At 46.2% G+C, this 18026-nt stretch overlaps 1 long non-coding RNA gene across 5 annotated transcripts; it reads right to left on the bottom strand.

Annotated features, from left to right (window-relative positions):
- Positions 1-7438: 7438 nt before the first annotated feature.
- Positions 7439-17568, bottom strand: LOC135293025 (uncharacterized). Of its 5 annotated transcripts, XR_010355179.1 has the most exons (4): positions 11678-15478; positions 9999-10927; positions 9501-9591; positions 7439-8201 (listed from the first exon to the last, which is right to left on the bottom strand). It is a non-coding gene; the product is annotated as an uncharacterized LOC135293025 (long non-coding RNA). The 5 variants fall into 5 exon arrangements; XR_010355175.1 differs by adding an exon at positions 17068-17568 and having other exon boundaries at positions 7439-10927; positions 11678-11948; XR_010355176.1 differs by having other exon boundaries at positions 9501-10927; positions 11678-15436.
- Positions 17569-18026: the final 458 nt, after the last annotated feature.

Below are 18026 nucleotides of genomic sequence, written 5' to 3' on the forward strand. Positions count from 1 at the left end.
CGGGTCCTGGGCAGCTGGGACAGCCCGGCTGCCCTGCAGCACAAGGAGTGTCCCAGAGAGAAGCTGCTGCCCTTTGCTTTGCAACTCTTTCACAGAGTCCTGTCATTAATCCACAGAGTCTGATATGTTTTCCTTTTGTCTCCCAAATTTAACCCAGCTTTTTTGAGAAAATCGACTGGTGTAGCTTCTGCTGGTGGTGGTGCTTTTGTCTGCAGGTGAGGGCAGGTGATTTGAGCCAAGGACAGAGTCCACTGTTAACATCCCAGCTTTGCCAAGTCAAGGAAACCTCTCACAATTGGGCTGGTGGTGCTGAGCAGTTTTCCTAGTTTTTGGAAAGCTTTGACCTTAAGAAACCCAACAGATTTTCCTCCATGAGGATACCAGCAGTAGCATGATGCCAATTTTTTCCACCTCTTCTCTGTGTCTTTGGTGGTTTTTTTGAGAGTTCCTCAGTGCCCGACAGGAATGAAAGGACCTGTGATGATGTGATTTGAGAGCTCTGTTGTTCCTTGCCACGTGAGTGTACATGGCAAGCTGGACACCCCACTCATGGTACTGTTGAGTTAAATTCATCCCAATTCTGTGCAAACAGCAGCCCCAAGGTGCTGAGAAGAGCAAGGACAGTGGGTGGATGTGCATGCACACAGCCAGGGCTGATTGTGTAGGCAGAAGGTTTTGGACTGCTGTACATCTTCACTCTCCCTGGCTGGAGGAATATATCAGATCTATACAAAATAAAAATATTTCTCAAAATATATCAAAATGTATCACAACACATAGGAATTGATGATATATGTAATTTATCATCTATATACTACATATTATATGTTAGAGGTCATTTTGGGCAGACACTGTAGCCTGTGTGCACAACCCTGCAGGCAGAACAATGGACATTCTGTGGATTTTGAATCACGCTTGCAAATGCTCTGTGTACGTGCCTGATAGCAGAAGCATTCTGCCCTTGGGCAACCAGCATGAGGAAGTTTGCCAACTGCATCCAAGGGGAAAGGATGTTGAAGAACATGGTCTGAAGATGCTAGCAGAGGATGTGAAGATGTTCTGCTGATATTGCTGACAAGCTAAGCTACATGACCAAGATATGTTAAGAAATGCTCTTTGTTTTATGCACAGTGCTTTGTTAACCAATTGGATGTGTCCCCATGCCACCTGAATCCTGTGTTATGACATAAATGTACCCTTAGATTAGTCGTAAACGAGCATTGATCATACTTGTATGAAGATTCAGTCTTTGACTCCGGAAGCTCCTCTCCTTTTCCCCCCTACCCCTACTCTGTCTTTCATGAATTATGTATTTTAATATAGATACTATAATAAATAAAGTATATAAAATATAGACTTGGTCTTTTTCTAAGCCATTGCCTGTGGGTCATACAGACCATCTCCTGGTGTTACTGCATTTGTGTATTCTGGTACTACTTATTAGAGCATCCATGTCCCTGGGAGTTCCTTCAGGGAACTTCACACAAAGGGCTTCCATCATTTCAGTGCCTTTAGAACTTGTTCCTTCCCAGTTTTCCAGCCTCCTCCTGGATTTTGGAGCATCTCAGCACTTGTGTCCATGGCCCTTCCTTCATCCCCAGCCTGCAGCAGTCACAGTCACTGCTGCCTCCCCCTTGCTGCAGCTCATTTGCCCAAGTGCTGCCAAAGGCAGCGGAGCTGGCTCAGGATCCCTGTTGGCTTCTGGGCTCTGGGATGAGCTTCAGGGGGACACTTGGAGCCCTTCCTAAAGAGCTGCCCGTGGGATGGGGGGTGGATTTATCCTCCCCAGGTGGCTCCTGCTTGGAGTTCTGCTCTCAGTGGAGTCCCGGAGTTTTCTCAGCAGGCCTTGGCAGCGAGTTCTGAGCCAACGTGTGGCTCTGCTGCCATCCCAAATCTGCGCTGCCCTTGCCCAGCCTGAGTGCAGGTTGGGCCTGTGCTGGGCATGGCTGGGGATTTCCATGGCCCAATCCTGCAGCATTTCCATCTGCTCCTGGCTTTGGGTAGCACACATCTACAGTTCCTTCAATTGAATCATTGCATTTATTGCAGATAGCTACACCTGCACTAGAAATGTACAAATATGCAAAAAACCCTTTAGTTTAAAAATGAAATTTGTTTTAAATTACTACACTTGTGCTGCCAATGTATAAACATGCAAATATCAATTTAAGTTTAAATTTAATTCTTTTGAGATAATTGTGCTTTGTAAATATATACAAATATCAACTTCAGTATAAAAAATTAGTTTATTGCAACTCTACAACTCACTATACACAAATATGAATTGAAGTTTAACAATTAAATTTTTTACATATTGCTACAACTGTACAGCCCATATACAAATACAGGAATATCAACATCCCTCTCTACAGAATCTCAGATCCAGAACTAAATAAATACAATTGTAGAACTATGCAACTCCATATATATTTAAGTAAAGTAAATACATATATATATATAAGAATATATAGATGTAAATACGTATTATGTATTTCATTCCATATGTGACATATAGTACACACATAACAAACATATCTATAAATATACAAATATCAATGGATTAATAAAAAAATCTATACAACCCCAGCAAAAGAACTACACAGCTACAAAAATGTACAAGTATGTAAATATAACTCCAGATGTAAACAGATCAATACACATGCATCAATATAACAAAATACATACATAGATACCTACACAAATATCAGTCAATGTATGTAAATATCCCTACACTTGTAACTATCCAAGTCTAACTCTACCCATCCATAAACAGAACCAGATCAGGAGGGATTGCAGCCCCCCATGTTCCCAGGCTCTCACTCGGTCTCCTCCTCCCGTGCAGAGCAGCTCTCCTGGACAGGGACAGCAGATGGGACATGTGGCAAGCAAAGGGAACACTGAGTCAGTGTGGGGACGTTTCCCTTGGCAGCAGCTGCACTTCCACCAGGGAAGAGGAAATGTCAGAGCCTCCCCAGGAGGGTCAGAAGGAAAAGCAGCCGAGGGGCCAGGCTGTGCTGAGCTGTTCACTTCTTTCAGGCATCCCAGTTGCTCTGGGGGATCTCCCTCGTGTCACGTTATTGAACCACCTCTGCACTTACCAAGACTGTGGCCCCCAAATCGAGCAGTATTTCTGTCTCCAGCTGCTTGCACCAATGACAGGGAACGTCCTCTGACAGCGCTGGGGCACAAAGTTACCTTCCACAGCTCATCTGACAGGGCCTTGTTCTTCCTCTGCTTCCTGTCTTTCTCCTTATCTTCCACTTGGAATTTTTGTAGCATTTCTTTTTCTTTCCCCTTGATCAGTGCTAAAATGAACGTTTCTCTTCCAAGCTTGAGTTAGTTCAGTGATCCTGTCAAGCATTTTCTCAGGAGGTTTTCTCATGGAATTGAGTGTTAATTTCAGCAATTTTGGTGATTTTCTGTGTGATTTCTGCAAGTCTCCTGTTCATTAGTGCACCACTTGGGAAGGTAGAAAGAGAAAAAGGATGTTTCTGTATGTCAGTCCACTAGTAGAATATTCATGGGTAGAGAGAGTGATTAGCTGCATTTTACATGTACTCCTAACCTGAAAGTGCAACAGGTGACTTGGGGAGAAATCAAAGCCAGATCTCTCCTTCTACCAGCCTGTATTCAAATGTAAAGTAAATAGAGCAGGCTGAGAATGTTAGTGCTCCATTAGTGCATCCATAGATTCCTGCTATGCCTGGGAACCTGATGCTCGGAGTCTTCCGCGTTTAGGGGAACTGCATTTCAGCGAACTGCATTTCAGCAAAGAGAGTCCCTGTGCACAGGCGCCAAAGGGAAGAGGGTCCCACGGAGAGTCGGCCGAGGAACGACACTCACAGCCCATGTGGCTACATGCTGCTCCCCTTTGTTAAGCAACTTTGGCACATTTATCCTTCTCTAGACACTGTCTCACGCCACTAATGCTTAATGCTCCTTGGTTCAGTAGCTGCATTCACACATGCATGTTAATTACTGATTGGCTGTCACGCCATAAGCATCTTTAGCTAAGGTGTGCCAAATTAGCAGTTCCCACTTGTGTGTGCTTGGCATTTGGTTTCATCTGGGCACAATGCTCCTTCTTCCTTGATGCATCTGTTTGAGGACAGCACATGGTCTGTCTCGTTCTGGGGACAGCACATGGTCTTCAGAGTAACTCTGTAAACTGCAGACCAGATTTTCCAATTCTCACAGGAGAATGTCATGGCCTCATTCAGCCAGGAATCCTTCTACATTTTAGTAGACCCATTTTCTGCAAGGCCAGAGGCTTTTCCTTTTCAGAAAAAAAACCCCAACCAAACAAACAAAAAAACCACCCAAAACAAAACAAAAAAACCAAACAACAACAACAACAAAAAAAAAAAGATCCTAAAGAATCACCTCAAGTAATAATAAAAGAAAAACTACTAATAATAGGGATTCCTTTTGGAATGTCATCAGATAGAGATTCTCATTTTAGAACTGAAACAGTACAAAAGTTATGTAAAACACTCCCTGTTAAATGGGACCTGCTGAGCCCACGGAGGTCAATCCCAGCAGCAAGGCTGACAGAACAAATCAGAGTCTAAAAGCAGAAATGAGTAAAAGTGGCCAGGAAAACTCACTGAAGTGGTACCAGTGCTTCTCCTTGCTCTCTTGAGGTCCAGAATTCCATTGGTTCTAAAGAAAAAAGTGAGCCCATGATAGGAAATGATAATTTCAGTCCCTTCTTATCATCTTTGTGGAAAGTGATCTCATCTTTCCACAAGTTTCTGCTGTGACCATCCCTGGTGATTCAGGCACATCCTTATCAACCTGGGAACTGTGTCTTATGCCAGAAAGCAGAGCAACAAGCCACTTAAAGAAAAGTGGAAAGGACCATTTGAAGTGTTCCTAAGCACTTCTGCAGCAATAAAAGGGGATGGGATCAGTACATTGATACACCTGCCCCCAAGGGAAGACAGCCCCAACACATAAGGGACTTGAGGGGGAAAATGTAGATGAGAATTTGAAGCCTCTATTTGTTAAAGCATGGAAATAAAACTTTCCAATGCAGTGTAGAGTGAGCTAGAAGAAATCCCATCAAGGGAAAGATATGTCATGAAGAGGTAACCATGAAAAGTCCTCAGGCTCAGCCCACCCTGGGCAGCAGCACTCTGGCACGCTCTGTCAAGCAGCAGCAGCCAGCAGGCCCAGGGGAGGCAGCCCAGCACAGTTCACCCCATGCCCCCCACGGCAGCGTCCCTGGGGCTGCTGCACTGCAGAGCTGGAGGAGCACCCCCTGAGCCAGGCAAAAATGGACCCAAGTCTCAGGGTTTAGGAGGTGACATTTTCTTGAACTTGGCTTGAAGGAGAACAGAAGGGCAACAACGTCTCAGGTGTTCAATCACAAAACACCCCAAGGGCTCTCAGGTACAGGGACTCAACATTGTTGGATTGGAGAAAATGGAGGAATTTGTAGAATGCTCTGCAAGGAAGAAAGGGGCATTCCCAGCCACCTTTGAGTGTTCCCAAATATTATCCTCCCTCAGACAATTTCATATCCTTTCCCAAAAGAAGATTATGGTCTTGTTGCTAACATGTCCTCTTTTTCAGCTGAATAAATAAATGGCAGGAAATTTAGGAAAAGAACTAGACATCAAAGTCCCCATAGGTCTGTGCAGGAATCAACATCTGTGTCTCTCTAGAAAGACAGGTTGTGACTGACTAGTTTGGAGAAATCTACGAAACTGATAGCGATCCTGAAGGGACACTGGAACGGAATTTCTCTTTTTAAACCTATTGTAGTACCTTGCCTCCAACACTTCTCCATGTCTTTTACAAAATCCTTACAGAGATCTGGATCTTCCCTGGCTCATGACAAGGTGAGGCCATGATCTCCAAGCAGTCCTGAGAGCTGCTTCAGCTGACAGCTCAGAGCAGCCCATGGGCACTCCTCTCCAACCCTCCAAAACAAGGTCATTTGGGGTGGAGGTTGTCCTCTATGCCTTCCACCCCTTAAGTCAAAGATCTTAAATTAACAAGAAAATCAGAAAACAGGCTTATTCTCATCATAAAGAAATTCCATTTGCTACAATATTTTCTTAAATTGTGCACAATTTCATAATAGAGGTACTGGGCTTCCATTCTCTACTGATAAGTTTCATTCAGTGGACAGAGTTAAGTCTTGAAGAGATTATCTGACCAGAAGAAAGACTCTCCAAAGATGATAAAACTGATGATAAGAGAAGGAGTTAACAGAAATGCAACTTTTTTATTGCTAAAGTTCAAGACTAAATTCTCTAATCTTAGACTAACTAATCCTACATTTTTAACAAATAATCATCTCCTTATTACTAACTTGAGGAAACGTAAAAACATAATTTTCTTTTAAAATAAAACAGCTGGAGCTCATAGATGTTCCTTTGCTGAAGCAGAAGACTGGTGCCAGGACTCCAGGACTTGCTGCTTGCCAAATTCAGATATTCATTGCTGAATGTGGGACAGCTTTTTGTGGAGCCACTGGTACCTGCTGTTCATCTCGGAGTAGCTGGGGCTATCCTATGAAGGAGAAATCAAAAGAAAATTAGTGTGTGCCAACATTTCTGCAGAGTTTAGAATTTCATGACCTTTCCTACAAAATAGCCTTGAGGCACACTCAGCTGGTCCAGTCTGGCTTTATTCATGTAAAACAGTAAAAATACACTCAGTTTATCTTTTGAGCTATTTTTCTCTGTGAGCCACCGCCCTTGAGGGAACTTTGCAAACTGAGGCTGTTATAATGCAGACCGAAAAACAAACTCTAGACAAGTCAGAAACGACAACAACAAAAACCCAAAGCACATCAGCTCCTCAGGACGCCAAAACTCATTAATGCTCAAAGCCACCGATGGGAGTCAAACTGTCCTCATTCCCGTCTCCCTGAAATCAGCAGGTGTGAGGTTTATCAAGCTGATGATACAAATCCAAGATGAAGTGGCAATGAGAATAATAGATGCCACTTCCCAGCACTCTCACACCAATGCTTCTGATCCTCTGGGCCTGAAGACCTGGATTGTTTGGGATGACAAAGTCTCCCTCCACATGGAAATGAACATTTCAAAGCATCCTGAAATGAATATTTACAAGCCACAAATCCCTAACAAGTTGAAATTCAGTACCAGGACAGACAACAACTTGTGCTAGGGATGCATCCCAGGCCAGATACACCAACCAACCTGTGTTAGACAGGTTTGAAAAGAAAACTACAGATGCCTTTCAACATTTTGAGAGGCACCAGAGAAGCAGTAGCCTGCACTACTGGCTTCTGCCCAGTGACATTTGCTGGCAAGAGCCCTGGCACAGGCCTCACTGCACTGCTGCCCTGCAGGGTCAGACCTGCCCTCAGCCTGGCACGGAGCATCCCTGGCTGTATCCAGTGTGAGCCGGGGCCCTGCCGCGCCTGCTCCAAAGGCCGCAGCTGCCCCAGAGCCCCAGAGCTGCAGGAGGCCTGGCTGCCCCTGCCAACATCACTGCCCTGACACAAGCTGCCAGCAATTTCCAGGGCTTTCTACCACACACACACTTCTCCCTCCTCTCCTGCAAATGCCATGAGGGGATGCAGCAGCACTGCTGCAGCTGATCCTGTGCAGCTGCACTGCAGGAAGGAAGGGCCCGTCCGGGCCTCACCCACCTCGGTGTTCATCTCAGCACTTCCCCCCACCTGGCCCATCTCCTCCTTTACCTTTCTATCTCCCTAGTTCACAATTACTTGTAAATAACATCTGTAGTATTAACTCTGAAATATGGTCTTGCTTGCACCAAAATTTGAACAGAGGCTTCTCTTAATAATTAAATTTTAGTCCATCATTGTCCACACTGGAGTTAGGAAAAGCAGCACATTAATACCTTCATTGAAATCCAAGGGACACTACTGCTTCAGCCTCCCCAGTTCTCTTCACATCTTTTTGGACATGCTAGTCCTCTACACATGAGTGCTGGCATTCTAGAACTCCAACATTTGTCTTTTTTTGAACCTAAAGGGTGCAGGGGAATGGATCCCAGACTTGGAGGCAGGGTGCTGGCTTTGACATCCCATTCCATGGGGATGGCTCTGACATCCCTGTAGAATGGGATGTCAAAGCCAGCACTCAGGAAGAAGAGCAGCCACCAGCTGCTGCCTGGATGTAACTGGGCTACTGCTCAGTTCTCTGCTTCTTGCTCCTCACAGGACTGATAAAGCCAGAAGCCCGAGGCCGTTTCTGCAACAAAAACAAAATAATTCATTCTTCTATGATCACAATCAGGTTTTGCTCTCCATTCTAAAAAAGAAGCATCTATGAATTGGCAACGTTTTAAAATGCACTATTTTAAATTAAAAATAACTGTCAAACCTGGAAGACCTGCAGGTAAATATCTGCTCTGCTGCATTCCTACTTTCTCATCTTAGCACTTAGCACATCCTTCTCCAAGTCTACTGCTAAAAGGCTTTGGGAAGTAGGCACTCCCTTCAGCAGCTCCAGCAAAGCCTCCCCAGAATGGGGATGCCAGGTAAGTTTTGACTAGGTCCCAATTACTGCTTGCACACACCAGGAAAAGACTCAGCTTTTGCTATCAAACACCCACATAATTTGTTACAGAGGAACATGGCTGTTTTAGAGTTTTATGCATTAAAAACAAGATTAATGCTTCACTATTACAACCCATGAGTACAGGTTGTTATGGTTGGTTGTGAATTCTCATCAGGATGAACACAGTCACCAGTCACATGTCCAGAAACTCTTGTGCATTTAGCTACAGCTGTCTTAAATCCAGCAGGCTTACCCACTCCGCAGACTCAAAAGCTGTTGGCTAACAAGTCTTTAAACTTGTACAAGAGAGTTTCACAAGTGGTTACCAAGGAGCCCTTGCTGTTGCTCAGGGCCCTTCAGTCATCTCTCAGCTCCTCCCAAGGAGCTTCTCAAAGGTGCTGCCTCACGAGCCACAACAGACGGCCACAAGCTCCCCACAGGCACAGCAAACCTCAGGGCCAGGGATGGAGTAGAACAGGACAGCCGTGCTGTGCCCAGGCAGAGGGAGGGAGGAGAGAAATTAAGGCAGAGGAGGGAGTGAGGGAATAGCACCATTCCGTAGGTGCTGTGTTTTGTCCAGCCATGTGGATAGTGCGGAGGTGGGGTCAACAATGAGAGTGACAGAGAGACAGAGGGAGAAGAGAGCAAGAGGGCCCCATCTGCCCCACCTGGTGCAGCCTCTTATGCACAGGAGATTTTTCATGCAGTTCTGTCACACAAGCAGAGCCAGCCCTTTGAGCCCTTGTCCAGGGAATGAGTTGAGGGTGGGGGCTGAGCTCAAGTCTCCAGGCAGAGCAGAAAGTTGGATCAGGACAATGCTGCTCCACCCCTGCTGGATCCTCTCTTCTTATCACAAGCTTGAGGTCACAGCAGTGTGTGGCAAAACATGCCCAGGCCTGGTCCTGCACATTCCCATCACAGCTTTTACATCACCAGCAAGTCTGCTAAAATGTAATACACAGTGCAGAATGTTAAAAATGCACAAAATACCTGAGCAGGTCTTGCTGGAGCATCTGTCTCAGAAGGCCTTGGAGATGTCGCTTGGCTGCTGCTGGTGGGGTTCTGAGATGGAGCTGATTTTCTATGGATGGTCCAAGAGTTCATGTTAAAAAGTCTAAATATCAACTGTCATAGTTCTTTCCTTGCAGGGAAAACAGACCTTCAGTGTCAGGACTCAAGGGAAAAACATGAAGCAGAGTTGAGGGAGCTTTAGGCAGGATATCATGAAAACATTCATGGCCCAGAGGGTGCTCGAGCACTGCAACAGGCTCCCCAGGCCAGTGGTCACTGCAGCAAGAGCTCAAGAACAGTTTGGACAACTCTCTTGGGCACAGGGTGTGATTCTCATGGTGTCTGTGCAGGGCCAGGAGTTGGATTCCATGACCCTGGTGGGCCTCTGCTGGTGCAGCATATTGTAAGAATCTAGGCTTTATTTCCAGGGCTTTTTTCTGAAAAGGCTCTTTTCCTTCCCCAAGAGACTGAACTTACCTAGAAAGTATTAACTTCAAACTCTTTCTTTCGATTTTACTGTAGCCAGCCAATCAGTCTGAAGGGTTTGAAATAGATGTTCCTTCAGACTGAAGGAATTCTCCTTTGCATTCAGGTTGGCTACCTACAGGCAGATGTTCAGGAAAACAAATCTTCATTACACCTATATGCAAACTACAGAAATCTAAAGGAGCTACTTCAGCTGGGATGGCAGAACATGGCTCTCATCATGTTGTGAATGTCTGCAGGGTGAAAAAGCTCTGCCACTGCCCTGGGCAAACACAGCAACAAACTTCACAGGTTCAGAGAATGAGTTCTTAAAAGTCATCCTGTGAACAACTGAAACTGTATCCACGTTGAATTTGAATCCTTTGCCTAGGCTCCAAAACTCTTTTTCTTAGCTAAAGAGGAAATAATCCTATTTAATATAATAATGCTTGCATAATTCAGCAACAGCTTAGGTGCATGGGGAATATTTAAAAATGAAAGAAGGAGCTACTGCATCTTTCCATGGGTGTGCCTCTGACGAAAGCCTATCAGAAAGAAATACCAGTGGAACTTATCTTGAAGGAGTATTGGAAAAGTCTCTAATTTGAACAGGTGAGGAAGTAGTAAAATTAGGAACAGCAAAACAGCATAATGGACGAATTGCTGGCACAAGCTCCATGATCTCACCTGCTGAAGGATCTTTCCAAGGGAGTCCTTGTCCTTTGGCCTGACTCCATCTCTCTGCAGCCGAGCAAGTAACTCTGGCTCCTTGTAATCCCTCAGAGCAAGCAGATGAATCACCCTGTCCCTGTAGGGTCGGCCGTAAACAGCAGCGCAGCCGCTCCAGTCGATGTCTGCAAGTCTCACAGGCACCATCCTCTTCTTCTCAGGCACAGGACCTGGATTGTTTTGTTGGGCTCCTCTGACCTCTGCTTCTTCTCCTAAAGTGAGGGAAAACCAGAAACAGAGAGTTCAAATTGCAGGTTTGCAGAAGGCAAGGTAGTTGATTCCAAAGGATGCACCAAGAATGTTGAACCTCTATTGGTTGGGCATTTACAAATCTAAAAGAATCCAAATAGTAAAGCATTAAAAAGAAACAGTTAGTAAAATGCCTGGTAAAGGAGTGATACTGGATGGGAGGTTTTCATGAAAAATTCTTTTTATGCATGGTGCTTTTATATGATTTCCCCAGTTTGTAAGCTCAAGCATTGGCTATGTCAAGAATGGCATGGACAGTGGGAATATGTGCACTCTCAGCAAGTTTGCCAGCACCAGAGGCATGGGATGCCATCCACAGGGACTGGGACAAGCTTGGGAACTGGGGCCCTGGGAACCTCATGGGATTCAACAAGGCCAAGTGCCAAGTGCTGCATCTCTGGGGTTGGGACATGCCCGAGGCAATATGCACCGAGGCATACCTGGGGATGAAGGTGGGGAGGACTTGGAGGTGCTGGTGGATGAAAGGCTGGATATGAGCAAGAAACCATATAGATATCCAGTAAAAAAATGAAATGGAAGCATATCTGAAAGGGGTCCATCACTTTAATACCCTTTGAACTTGGATTGTGTGACTCCTTTTCTGCCTGGGTCCTGAGCTCTCTGCTCTTCTCTTTGGCTTTGATCATGGCAAGCATTTCACAAAAATCCAAAGGATGGGATTTTTTTTACCCTGTCTTGTTCTGTTTACTCACCCTTGGACTTGAGAGTCTTCCCCTGCACCCTGGCAGACACTGGCAATCCAGAATGTGTCTGAACCTTATTTTTCTGTTGTTCTTCAGGGGTGGAAGTGGAAATGGATCTGACATTTGTAGACATGTTCAAAATTGAACAGGATGTGGAAGGCAGGTCCAAGAAAGAAGGAGAGTGGCCACCAGCTGCTGGCTGGACATCACTGGGCTCTTGGTCAATCCTCTGCTTCTTGCCCATCACAGGATTGAGAAAGTCAGAAGCCAGAGGCCGTTTCTGCAAAGATGATCCTGATTAGTTTTGCTCCCATTCTGGAAAAGCAGCATTTCTGAACTGGCAATGGTTCTGTAAAAGAACTGCGTGCCTTTTTGGGAATGACTGGTTTGTGTTGATTATGGAGCCCCAGTTAGGGACTGTTGGAAAAGCCTTTGTATGAACCATGAAAGGAATCCATGGAGGTTGTTACACTGGACTCTGGAATGTCCAACAGCCTTTCCATATCTTTTAAAGGTTATTGATGACAACCCCTACTCTGGAGATACCAGATTTGATGGAACCCTTTGCACTGTTCATCCATGAGTGCCTTTGCCCTGCACAGTAGCCCCATATTTAGCTCAAAGAATGGGAACGAAGGAAGGAACCCTGTGGTATTTTGAGTGTATTTCTCAAAAAATAACTAAAAAATGTACTCAAGGCATGGTCAATGCACCTCAGGGCAGGAACCACCATGGTCCTGATTGATAGAATATACTTGAAAATAAATGGGAAAGAAAAGTGTCAGTTTATGTGCCCAACATGGTTATGTCTGGTTCAGCACAAAAAGGAGGTCACTGGTTATCCCTGAACAGAACCTTAAAGTAACAGGTGGTGCTCCTGGAACGAAAGACGTGGTGCTAAAGACAGCTACTGCCTTGAACCCTGAGTAAAGGTTACAAATTGCTGGATTTGTTACAAGAATGCTAATTGATTTGATATCCAGCAATCTGGCATATCATCAATCAATCAGAAAAAGGAGTGTAAGAATGGGAGAAGACTAGAAGTCCCCACTGTAGGTGGGACTGGCTTTCCTCATGGCTACCAGACCTTTAAAGGCTTACAGAAGTATTTATAGCCCGTGCTGGAATTATTGCTGTTTGCATTTTTTTTTCTGTGTGATAATTCATTGTATGTCAGCTTTCATGAGATGTTTTGCAAATATTTATAATAACAAATATTATTATCCTAGAAAAGAAAATTAGTTTTAGAAGTGAGACTTCCAAGACAAATCTTGAAAGGATCTGTGTGAGGATCTATGTTGCAAATAGTTTAGGAGGAAGGAGTGGGTAGTGGAACTCTGAAAGCTCTGAAACCCTCTATGTCCCAAGCCAAGCCAGAGCAATACAGTTTCCTCAAGAACACATTCTGCAGCTCAGATAACCAAGATGAAAATGACTACTATATGGAAGACCACAATGAAAGGTCAACAAAAGTCCAAAAGCTCAGTGAACACCCAGGGTCTCTAAAGATCCCCAGCAGACCCTCAGAAACTAACTGTGCAGACTCCAGCAATTTATACATATTTAATGATTTCTGAGAAACAGAATGCCTGTGTGCTGCATGCTCCAGTAAAGCACAGCAAGCTCACCCCAAAGTGTGCGTGTCCCCGCGGTGCCTGTGCCCCAGCAGCAGGTGTCACTTGGGGTCTGCCCGGTGTCTGCGTCTCTCTGCTCCCCCAGGGTTTCCCTGGCTCAGGAGATCCCCTGTTCTCCACACCTGACTGCTCCACTCTCGGCTGTGCCTCTCAGAAACAGGGCTCCTATTGCATGAGTGAATGCCTTGAGAGCCAGCCCCTCAAACACCTTCTTTGTCCTTGCTGCACATGTGCCTAGAGCGACATGTGGGTCACCTTCCTGCCAGTTCAGGATGTGCAGAACTGTACTTAAGTGCTACTTCTGTTCAAAGTTTTCTGGAGGCAAAAAGGGAGCTGGGGCAGGGGCAGAGGGGCTGATGTCAGTAAGTGAGAGGTTGTCCTCAAGTCCCTTTTGCCGGGGCAGATGCCATGGGGGTCTGTCACCCAGAGCAAGAGCCAGGACCCGCAGGAAGGATCCTGTGTCCTGGATCCGGCCAGGAGGGTGATCTTTGCAGCAGCTCAGAGGAGCACGGCCAGGACCTTGGGGTAACTGGATACCACCTGCCACGTGGCAGGGGCAAATGGAAGGGTTTGTTCTTCCTCCACCTGTGTGCTGTAAGTCACGGGCTGTGCCAAGTTCTGTGTGGAGAACGATCACGTGTGACTCATTCGCCTCTTGTACACTCTCCTTTTAGTGCTGTTATTACCGTCTGTGTTCTTTTTTCACTGCTGTTTCTAGTAAATTGTTCTTATCTCAACCCGTGATCTTTACCCATTTGTGCTCTTCTCTCCATCCTGCCACAGGGAAAGTGGTGGGGAAGTCAGTGAGGGGCATGTGCTCTGAGGAGTATCAGCGTGAGCACTCAACTAGGGAATACCATTCCTACACTGCAACAATGTGGAAAACTCAGTTTCCTAAGGTACTTTCCTTGGCTAGTCCTACAGGAAAATCAGCCTGCTGAAAAGCAACTGCTGTCATTGAACTGAAAGCCTGCTAGGTGACACCTGTTTTAAAGCACAGATTTAATAAAGTTACACAGGAAGCAAAAATTAAATATTGCCAAATCGTCTTTATAATAATATTTTAAATTATTTTGAAATCCAAGATGGGAGAAACTCCTGTGAATTTTTCCAATGCCACAGTGGCAAATAATACAAAGAATGTAAAGCAAATTACAACTGAATATTTTCAGCCCCTAAAAAAAAGTTAAGCAAAATAGCAGAAAGAGCTACATTTCAGCTGCATTTCCAAAGCAGATGGTTGACTTTAATGCTTAAGGCTACAGAAGGGGAAATGAGAGAATCTGTGTGTTGAAAAAAAAAAAAAACAAACCATAATGGAACTGTGCAAATGCATTCTGCTCCTCCCTGAAACGGAAATTGTCATATTCAAAATATCACTGAAAGTTGAGGCCAAAATTTCAAGCGACTTGATGTCAATCAGCTGTGTTAAATCTTTGAAGAGAGCATTGCTGCTCTGGCTTCACAGGCGCCTGAATGAATGATGAACAGAAGATCTGTACATTCCAAATGATACTGTCTTGGATAAGTCAGATTTTCCAAAGATTCAACAAACAGGTTTGGGTTTGGTTTATTTTCTCCCTCTAAAAAGACCTAAAAGAGTTCATGCGCTCGCTTAGTCAGGTCAAGGTTCTGAAGGGTCACTCGGCCAGTATTGAGGTCACAGACAGCAGATTCCAGAAAGATGTCCTTGATTTTCAGACTTTTCACAGACAAAATACCATGAAAGAAAAAATTGAAATCAATTGAATTCAGACACTGCTTTGCTCTCCATGAAACCACAAACCCACACTCTACCCTTCTCATCAATACAAACACAGAAACACTGGCAGCCTTGGTTGGCAGAAGATGGAAAACTGTCATTTCCAGACACTCACTGAGAGCAGTCAATGTGAAAGCCCCGCCCTGGGTTTCACAGCCACTCCCCTCCTGTGCCCATCCCTTCAGGGCAGGCCCAGCATCAGGACGAGCTGTGGAAAGAGCTGGTGACAGTGGCAGGTCCCTGTGCCCAGGGCAGAAGGCACAGCACCTCTGCTCCTGGCTGGAACAGGGGCCACTTGCCCAGCTAGACCTGGTGTCCCAAAAAGAGGAGGGGCCCTGGCCCCAGGGCTCTCCCCAGTCCTGAAAGAGGCCAAGCCACCAGCAGCTCTAGCAGGGCTCTTGCAACTCTTTACTCAAGGAAAAGGAAATCAATTGTTATTTCCCTCACACACTCCCTAGACACTGCTTTCTCTCCCTCCTAATGCCCTTCCCCTTCCCCTTGTGCCCCCCCGTGGGTGACACTCCTGTGCTGGGGGCACAGCCAAGGGCCCCTGCAGTCTGAGGGCCATGGCAGCAGTGCTGCCTCTTCCCACAGGAAATCCTTCTGCAGCTGCCACACCTGCAGCATATCAGATGCCAAAGGCAGAGCGGGCAGCAGGAGCAGCTGCTCTCTCACAGGACCATGTCCTCAATCTTCCTATCCAAACATCTGGATACACAGTGACTCCACAGCCCGAGGTAATCCAATCGGGGGCACTCCCCTCTGATGTTCCAGCCCAGAAGGTAGAACTAATTTCAGTCACCCGAGCTTTGGAACTGAGTAGAGCAAAATGAGTTAACATTTGAACTGATTCATTATACACCTTTGGAGTGCTACGGGCACATGGTATTTCTGGAAAGAAAGGGACCTTTTGACCTCTCAAGGCACATCAATCAAAAATGGAAAACAAATCTCGGGTACACTTGAAAGTGTCCAGAAACCAGAGGAAATTGCCATCAGGCATTGCAGAGCACACCAAGTGGATAAGACCAAACTGGAATTGGGGAAACATTTAGCCAACGAGGCTGCAGAAAAAGACATGTTAGAAAACAAAGCTTTATCTTTAATACCCTTGCCAGAGATACCTCTCCCAGTAGAAAAACCAGAGTATAATGCTAGAAACTGTCAATTAATTGAAACTGTAGAAGGGTGATTTGATCCACAAGGCTGGGCAGTTATCCCAGCTGGGCAAAGAGTAGTCCCAGAATCACTCTTGTGTGAAAAAATGGATTGCAAACACAAAGCCACTCGTTGGAGTACTGAAAAACTTTGGAAACATTTGCAAAAAACTTTAGCTGGGTCTGAAATGGCTCAGATTGTACAACCAAGACTCTAAAATGTATAGTTTGTAAAAGAGACAACTGTAGCACAGCTCATAATGTAGTGCTAAGAGCCATAAAATCTGGAGGTGTTCCAAGGGAATAGTGCCTGATGGATTTCACTGAATTTCCCAGAAAATGGGGGTATCAATCCCTCCTAGTTCTGGTGGATACCTTTTCTGGGTGGCCAGAAGACTTCCCTTGTCATATCAACCAGTCTAGGGAAGTGGCTGAAATACTGTTGAATCAAATAATACCTAGATTTGGGGTACCTTTGGGAATGTCATCAGATAGAGGTTCCCACTTTCTTGCAGAAGGGGTACAAGAGGTTAGGAAAGCCTTGGGAATAGCTTGGGGTCTTCATGCTCCTTACAGACCGCAAGCTAGTGGCAAAGGAGAGAGAATGAATTACATAATCCAACTGAACTTGGGTAAAATATGTCAGAAAACCTCCTTGACATGGTTCAAGCCTTACCCATGGCTCTGCTTTGAATCAGACATGGGGCACCAGCAAAATCTGGCCCTGTAAGCTGCTGTATGGTTGACCCTACCAAGTACCACACATTTCAGGAAACACACACATATAAGGAGAGGCTGATTTGAATAATTACCTCATTTCTCTTAGCAAAACTTTACAGGACTTACAGCGAGCAGTGGCGATCTCCAGACCAACAGGACTGGACATAGCAGTGCACAAGTTCCAACCAAGAGCTTGGGTGTACTTGAAAGGCTGGGGAAACTGCTCTGCTGCAGCCAAAGCAGGACCTTCCCAAGTTCTGCAGACAATATTGCTGCATTGAAACAGACAGGGTAAAATCCTGGATACATTATTCTGGAATAAAAAGAGCCAAAGCCTCTTAGCTCAAGACAACATCTTGGGATTTGAAGAAACCTTTGTAAAAATCTTTGTGCTTTGTAACATCAGCTGAGCCTGCCCCCAGCCGGGCTGATGGGACCCTGTCAGCAAAGGAAGGGCAGGAAGCCTGGAGAGGAGGCAGCGGTGCTTGAGGAGGCTCTGTGCCCTGCCAGCTCAGCACAGGACTGGGAATCCAACCACCTGACTCCTGCACTCCGTGGGAGCATTCCCTTCCTGGCCAGGCTGCGCTGAAGCTGTGCTGTGCCCGGCGCTGTGCATTGCCCTGGCGCTGTGCGTGCCGCACGGACAGTCCCGTTTGTGGCTCCGCACTGCCCGAGGCTCTCCCCCCTCACACAGGGGCCCCGCCCCGCCCCGGGCGCCCCCTGGCGGCTGCCCGGCCCCGCCCGCCCCGCGCAGGCGCGCTCCCTGCCCATGGCGCCGCCCAGCGGCAGCCGCCCCTCCCTGCAGGCCCGGGCCGGGATCGGGCCCTGCTGCTCGTGCTGTCCCTCGGCTCCCTTCTTTCCAGAGAGAGGAAGGCTCCAAAGGAAGCGTTTGCCAGCTGTGGCCCTCTGCTTTACTCTGTGGGGCCGAACGTCTCCCCTGAAGGTGGCCCTGGTGCGTCCATGAGTGCTGGTGCAGGAAAAGGCCCCTTCCTTCTGCCGCCAGCTGTCATCAGTGGCTCAAAAGCAGCGCCCAGCTCTGGAAGGAGAAACAGCCCGTGGCACAGTGGTGCCATCCCTGCCCAGAC

The sequence above is a fragment of the Passer domesticus genome, unplaced genomic scaffold (assembly GCF_036417665.1).
Source record: "Passer domesticus isolate bPasDom1 unplaced genomic scaffold, bPasDom1.hap1 HAP1_SCAFFOLD_63, whole genome shotgun sequence".
In the NCBI taxonomy this organism is placed as follows: domain Eukaryota; kingdom Metazoa; phylum Chordata; class Aves; order Passeriformes; family Passeridae; genus Passer; species Passer domesticus.